Here is a 7628-nt window from a genome sequence, read left to right on the forward strand (position 1 = left end):
GTCTAGGAAGATTGTAACCCCATAGTACTCAGTCAACGAGGAACTGGGGAAGGAACATGCACAACAAGGAATAAATTACTTGTTTTAACAGATTTGGGCGTGTCCCCACGTCAGATACCTGATCTTGCAAGACCGCCATTAAAGTCTCTAGATTTGGGCGTGTCCCCACATCAGATACCTGATCTTGCAAGACTGCCATTAAAGTCTCACTTCTCTTACCTCCTGTCTCTATGTCCATTCTTTGACATTGGACAGGCTAGTAGTTTCTCACAGCCTGGGGGCTTGTTAAGGATCTCTGCAACTATGTGACTGGAACCGATAGAGAGGGAGACACGTCCCACCAGATTTTAGGTGGCCTGCTTGGTTTGAGTGCCCCACCTTCTCTGAGGACTTCAGATACCTGGGAGACAGCTATTCTGAGGACTGTGGAAGCAAAGCTAGGGAAGGAAAGCAGGCATCAGGTCAACCAGGCAACCTTGTGCATGAGCCAAGGTGGGAACTGGAGTATAAGTACTGCCTTAGTGCTTGGGCATTTTGCAAGGTTGAGTGTGTGTGATTGCATTTATCCTGAATACAAAGTGAGTGTGAAGTCTGGATCTGCGGGTCAAATCTCCCATGAGGGAAGCGGGTCCTGACCTGTACGCGAAACCTTCAGTCCCAGGGTCGAGTACATGATGAGGTTTCAGACACAGGGGCCACTGACCTAAAGTGAAAATGAGAAACAGAAATTCTAGGCCTAGGGAAAAGAAGGGAGGAAATAAATATATTCCTCCCAATATTCCCTCAGATAGTCCCTTGGGGGAGAATGTTAAAATGCTGGGAAAGTAATTCCTGAACAAAGTATAAGGAGAAACAGAAATGATTAAATAGTGTTGTTGTATTTGGGCCAAGGAACCAATGTGTAAACATCCAGTCTTTTAGCCACAGTCTGGCTCAGAGAAGGACTGAGTTTGTCAGGTCCTTGTCCTCTACGTGAATGATAAATTCTCATCCCTCCAGGAAGAAAAAGATTATGCTCTATGGTGGTTACCAGGAGCAACTTCCATGTTTCCTCTTAAGACTGAGAAACAGGGACCAATAGTTGGCATAATGGCTATGTTGTTGGACTCCCACATAGCCAACTGCGGTTTGAGTCCTGGCCCTGGTGGCTTAAACTCATGCTGGGCATGTGTGCGTGTGTGCCCAAGATGCTGAGAGGAGAATGGAGAAGGGATTGTGGCATGGCCATCCCCCCTAGGAGGTGATTTCTCGCTTTCTGTCTTTCTGTCTCTCTCTGTCTTTCTGTTGAGAAAGACACCCTATAGCAGAAACCTCTAAAACAAAATAAAAAGGAGAAAGACCGAAAAGAATCCTGGGACCCTCTGTCCTACCTTCCTACTCCTTAAGCCCCACAGAACAGGAGATGAGAGGGCCCTAGGCAGGCTGAATATTTGGATCCCCATATGGAGTTCAAGTCCTCAGCCCCTATGAATCCATACCTTAGCCTAAGCAAGGAATTAACACAATGTAAGAAAAACTGAAAATTTTTCCATCCCTTCTGAGGATCCTAAGGAAGCCTCCAAAATGTTTTCCCTTAGGGAAGTCCCTCCTCATGAGGCAAAGAGAGACAGCATTCATGAATCCCACCCCCTCCCAAGTATTGAAGTTAGAAATTTTGAGAAAGAAATGAAATCATTATTAGAAGACCCCTTTGGTCTGCCAGACAAACTCAACCAATTTTTAGGACCCAGCTATTACACTTGGGTTAAGATGATGTCTATAATGAACATCTTTACAGGGAAAGAAAGAGGAAGGCAGCTATGTCCACCTGGGAGAGACAATACCCTCCCTGACATGAGGTCCTGCCCATGGAACAGAAGTCCCCAAATTTGGACCCTCAATGGGACAACAATGATCCCAGAGATAGGACTCTAAAGTAAGACCTCAGATTATTAATAATCCAAGGAATAAAGGAATCTACCCTGAGGTCACAGAATGTTTCCAAGGCCTTTGAGATTCAACAAGAAAAAGAGAGAAGAGGAGACTTCCTCTGCCTTTCTGCAGAGACTCAGTGACCAAAGGAGAAAACACTGCAGGTAAGGCCCAGAAGGCCCAATAGAACAGAGTTTCTTAAAAGTTAATTTTGTAATTAAAAGCTGGCCTCATATTACTAAGAAGTTATGGAAATTATACAGTTGGAATAAAAAATCAATTCAAGAACTACTCAGAAAGGCCCAAAAGGTGTTTGTGAGGAATGAGGAAGAACAGCAGAGACAAGAAGGGAAGATCATGGTATCCACAGTAGAAAGAATAGTTAGAAAGAATTTAGATTCAAACTCTCCTCACAGGGAATGAAAGAACCCTATAATCAAGGGACCAAAGGAGTCCCATGGAGGGGAAAAAATAAAACCCAGGCTAGCAATGGGTGCTATAAATGTGGAAAACCTGAGGACTCCAGGATGGCGTCAGTCGTACCAGTGAAGGAAAAGAAACTCATGGATGTCAGACTTGGGGAGCTGCCAAGCTGGATACTGATGCGGGATTTTACCCCTTAAGGCATTGCTGGAGCATTTCAGAGAGGTTACTACCAGTATTACAACAAGTACATCAACGTGAAGAAAGGGGGTGTTGCTGGGGTTTCTATGTTGCTGGCTGCTTATGTGTTCTTCAGCTACTGCCTTTCTTATAAGGAACTCAAACACGAGCAGCGACGCAAATACCACTGAAGAGGGCCAGCACGGAGGTCATACACTGAACCAGACCTTCACCTCCTTGGCTTAGCAACCCTCCAAAGGATCTTGTTGAGTATTTTCATATCCCAGTCAAGAATTCACATCCAATAAAAGATGACTGGTATGTGTAAAAAAAAATGTGGAAAACCTAGCAATTTTAAAAGAGATTGCCCAGAACAGAAGAAGAAAGAACAAGTGATATCCCTCATGACTTTTGATGAGAATTAGTAGAGTCAGGGGTTCCCTTGGCAGGGTCTCGCCAGGAACCCTTGATAAGGATAGAGCCTAAGGAAGAAGAGAGAACATTTCTAATTGATCCAGGAATAGCTCATTCCTCCCTAATTTTCTTTTTTTTATTATAATGTATAATATTCTTTATGATCATAAATGATTCAGTGTGGTAGACTTAAAGGATGCATTCTGGGCATGTTCCCTAGATCCTGAGAGTCAAAACTTCTTTGCCTCTGAATGGGAAAATCCCACAGATGGGAGAAAACAACAGTACTGCAAGAAAGCATTGCCACAAGGATTTACCAAGGCCCCAAACTTAGTTGGTAGGATCTTAGAGACAATCCTAGAAGAATTTTGACCTCTAGTGGGCACCCAGTTGTTAAAATATGGGGATGATTTGCTAATTTCTAGGGAAGAAAAAATATAAGGTATCAGAGGCGATAATTACTTTACTTAATTTTCTGGTACAAAAGGGTTTATGAGTCTCTAGGAATAAATTACAGTTTGTAGGAAAAGATATTAAATATTTATAACACTTGATTAGTGAGGGCAAACAGAGAATAAACCCAGAGAGAATTACTGGCATAATAAATTTAACCCTGCCAAAAACTAAAAAAGAACTCAGAAATTTGGGGGGATTCACAAGCTATTGCCTGCTACAGATTGAATCTTATGCCCAGAAAACAAAAGGCTTATACTTAAAGCTATTAGAAGGAGAACCTGATTCTCTGCAATGATGTCTTAAGGAAATACAAACTTTGAAAGACCTAAAGAAGTCCCTTGTTACAACTCCTGTCCTGGCCCTTCTGTCCCTGGACAAGCCATTTCATTTGCTTGTGATGTTAGATCAAGGTGTAGCTCTTGGGATAATAACCCAAACTTGGGGTGGGAAAAACAACCTGTCGCTTTTGTCTACAAGCTCCTCAATCCTGTCTCCTGGGGATGGTCAGAGTATGTTCATGCAATAGTGGCCACAGTTCTATTGATAGAAGAGAGCAGAAAACTAATATTTGGAGAGCCCTAATAGTTAGTTCTCCCTCCAAGTGAGGGCCATACTCAGCCAAAAGGCAGGAAGATGATTCACTGATTCTCAGTTCCTTGCAAACCAAGAAAGCACAATTTACACTTATTACAAATATGCCTTTGGGGTAAGTACATATATTTGGAAAACTTTGGGCAAGACAGGGCCTCATAAATAGTAGAGGCAAAGAGCTAGTACATGGGAAATTAATTAAGGAGATCCTAAAAAGTCTCCTGCTTCCTACTGAGATAGCCACAGTATATGTGAATAGACATCAAAAAGGGAGTACATTGGAAGATATAAAAGTAAATGGGATTACGTTCTTCAGTTCTGTCTCTGCTTGTTGTTTGTATATAGACATACTATGGATTTTTGTAAGTTAATTTTGTATCTTGCTACTTTACTGTATGGATTTATTACTCCGAGAAGTTTCTTCATGGATACTATTGGGTCTTCTACATATACAATCATGTCATCTGTGAACAGAGATAATTTCAGCTCTTCTTTCACTATTGGAATGCCTTTTATTTCATTCTCTTGTCTGATTGCATTGGTTAGGACTTTCAGTACTATATTGAATAGAAGTGGAGAGAGTGGGCAGCCTTGTCTTGAACCAGCTTTTTTTTTTTTAAATTTCATTTTCTTTTATATGTCTTGAACCAGCTTTTTTTTTAAATTTCATTTTCTTTTATACAGTCAATCACAATCAGCTTTTAGTAGAAAAGCTTTTAGCTTTTTCCCATTCAGTATAATGTTAGCTATAGGTTTTTCATAGATGGCTTTTATTATGCTGAGAAACAACCCTGTGCTGATTTTACTGAGAGCCTTAATCATGAAAGAATGTTATATTTTGTCAAATGCTTTTTCTCATTGATTGAAATAATCATATAATTATTATCTTTCTTTTTGTTAATATGGTGTATTACATTTATGGCTTTGTATGTGTAGAACCACCCTTGCATCCCTGGGATAAAGCCTACCTGGTCGTGATGAATACTGTTTTCTATATGCTGTTGAATACAGTCAGCAAGTATCTTGTTGGGAATTTTTGCATCTACATTCATTAGAGATATAGGTCTGTGGTTTTCCTTTTTTGTCATATCCTTATCTGTTTTGGGAATGAGGGTGATGGAGACTTCATAGTATAAATTTGGAAGGGTTCCTTTCTTTTGGATCTCTAGAAACAGTTTGAGTAGAATGAAAATGATCTCTTCTTTAAAAGTCTTGTAGAATTCAGCAGTGAAGCCATCACAGCCACAAAAAGTGTAAGATACCTAGGAATAAAACTAACCAAGGAAGTTAAGGACCTCTATAAGGAAAACTAGGAAAATATTAAAAAAGAAATAGAAAAGAACACAAAAAAGTGGAAGGACATCACATGTTCCTGGATTGGGAAAATTAAGAAAATAAAAATGGCAATCCCATACAAATTAATCTACATATTTAATGCAATCCCTATAAAATTACAAGAAACATTCTTCACAGATCTAGAAAAGATAATCATAGAATTAGTCTGGAATCATAAAAGACAACGTATTTCCAAAGCCATTCTGTGCAAGAAGAGGGGAGTGACTGATATCTCTCTTCCTGATCCTAAAATATATTACAGAGCAGTGATAATCAAAACAGCATGGTATTGACACAAAAACAGCATGAAGACCAATGAAACAGAGTAGATACCCCAGAAATAAACCCCAAAACATACAGCCAACTGATCTTTGACAAAGGGTACCTGCCAATCCAATGAGAAAGGGAAAACCTCTTTAGCAAATGGTGCCAGAAAAACTGGATATTCACCTGCAGAAAGATGAATCTAAACTGCTGTCACCAGTAACTAAAATCAACTCAAAGTGGATCAAAGAACTAAATGTAAGACCACAAACTATAAAACTACTGGTGGAAAACACTGGGGAAACCCAGGGATTCATTAAGGTAAACAAAGACTTCTTAAGCAAGATCCCCAAAATACAAGCAAAATCCCCAAAATAGGCAGGTGGGATTACATCAGATTAAGGAATTTCTGCACAGAAAAGGACACAGTAATTAGTGTGAATGACAACCCTTGGATGGGAGAGAATTTTTGTTAACTATGTCTCAGATAAGGGACTGATAACCAGAATACACAGGCAACTCAAGTGGCTTAACCAGAAGAAAATGAGTAATCCAATTAAAAGATGGGAAAATGAGCTGGATATACAAACAAACAGCCAAAAAGCATATGAAAAAATGCTCAACATTCATCATCATAAGGGTGTTGCAGATCAAAACCACAATGAGATACCACCTAACCCCAGTCAAAATGGAAAAGATTAAAAAAAAAAAAGTGCTGGTGGGGATGTGGTGAAAGGGAAACTCTTCTTCATTGTTGGTGGGAATGTAAATTGGCCCAGCCACTGTGGAGAACAATATGGAGGTTCTTCAAAGACCTTCAAATAGAACTACCATGTGCTTAAGTAATTCCTCTCCTGGGTATCTACCCCCCAAAAAAACAGGAGAAATCTCAGTCTGAAAAGCCCTTGCACAACTATATTTATTGTGGCATGATTTATGATTGCTAAGACATGTAACCAACCCAAATGTCCACAAACAGACGAATGGATTGAAAAAATGTGGCACATATACTCTGGAATACTATTCAGCCTTAAAAAAAAAAAAAGACCTTGACATTTGATAGAAAGTGGATGAACATGGAAGATTTATTGCTGAGTGAAGCAAGTCAGGCTATGAAACAGACATTGTATGTTTCACTTAACATATACCAAATATCTATACTCTATGGTAGAGACTGAAAGACTGGAGGACATAAAAGCATTGAAAATTGTTATGGACACTGTGAGCAAAGTGGAAGGAGAGTAGGAGAGGGGAAGGGTGCAGGAAGGGAAATTTGGGGGAAAATGGAGAAGTAAGACATTTGTGGGACACATGGTTTGTTGCCTTTTGGTGATGTCGTGTATAGTATTCTTAACTCATCTGGTATGTGGCATATATCATGTTGGGTAAAATCTCTGTACAAACTAAATGATGTATAATGATTGAATGAATAAATAATAATATAATAATAATAAATGATAAACAAATTTAAAAAGAACCTATAGGAAATAATATGGCAGGGGAAGAGGGAAAAAAGACAGCATTTGAAAAACAATAGCTCCGTTTTTTTTTTTTTTTAATAAGAGGTTTTTTTGTTTTGTTTTGTTTTGTTTTGCTATAGGGTGTGTGCACTCACTGGAGAGACAGAAACAGAGAAAGTGAGAAATCACCCCCTAGAGGGATGGCCACACCACAATACCTTCTCCATTCTCCTTTCAGACTATTGGGCATGCATGCACATGCACTGGTATGAGTTTCAAGTCCCCATGCCCAGGACTCAAGCTGCTGTCAGCCATGTGGGGGTCCAGTGACATAACCGTTACACCATCTGCTGGTCCTGAAGAAGTCAAGATCTTGAGTCTTATCCTCAATATCCCTGAGGTAATACCAAGTCCCAATTTATAGAGGAAGAAAGGAAAAGACTGAACAAACTAGGGACTATCTAAAACTAGAATGGATGGTGATTCCTCCTAGATGGGAGAAAAATCATCAGCAGACCTATAATGAGAGCATGAATGACTACACTACGTTAGGGAAATCATTCAGTTCCACAAGTTACGTGTGATGTCCTGCTG

The 7628-nt window shown here is 39.8% G+C and overlaps 1 pseudogene; it reads left to right on the forward strand.

The window, feature by feature from the left end:
- Positions 1-2438: 2438 nt before the first annotated feature.
- On the forward strand, positions 2439-2705 carry LOC106735364 (ATP synthase subunit f, mitochondrial-like; annotated as a pseudogene).
- Positions 2706-7628: the final 4923 nt, after the last annotated feature.

Source organism: Tupaia chinensis, unplaced genomic scaffold (assembly GCF_000334495.1).
Source record: "Tupaia chinensis unplaced genomic scaffold, TupChi_1.0 Scaffold000361_2, whole genome shotgun sequence".
In the NCBI taxonomy this organism is placed as follows: Eukaryota; Metazoa; Chordata; class Mammalia; order Scandentia; family Tupaiidae; genus Tupaia; species Tupaia belangeri.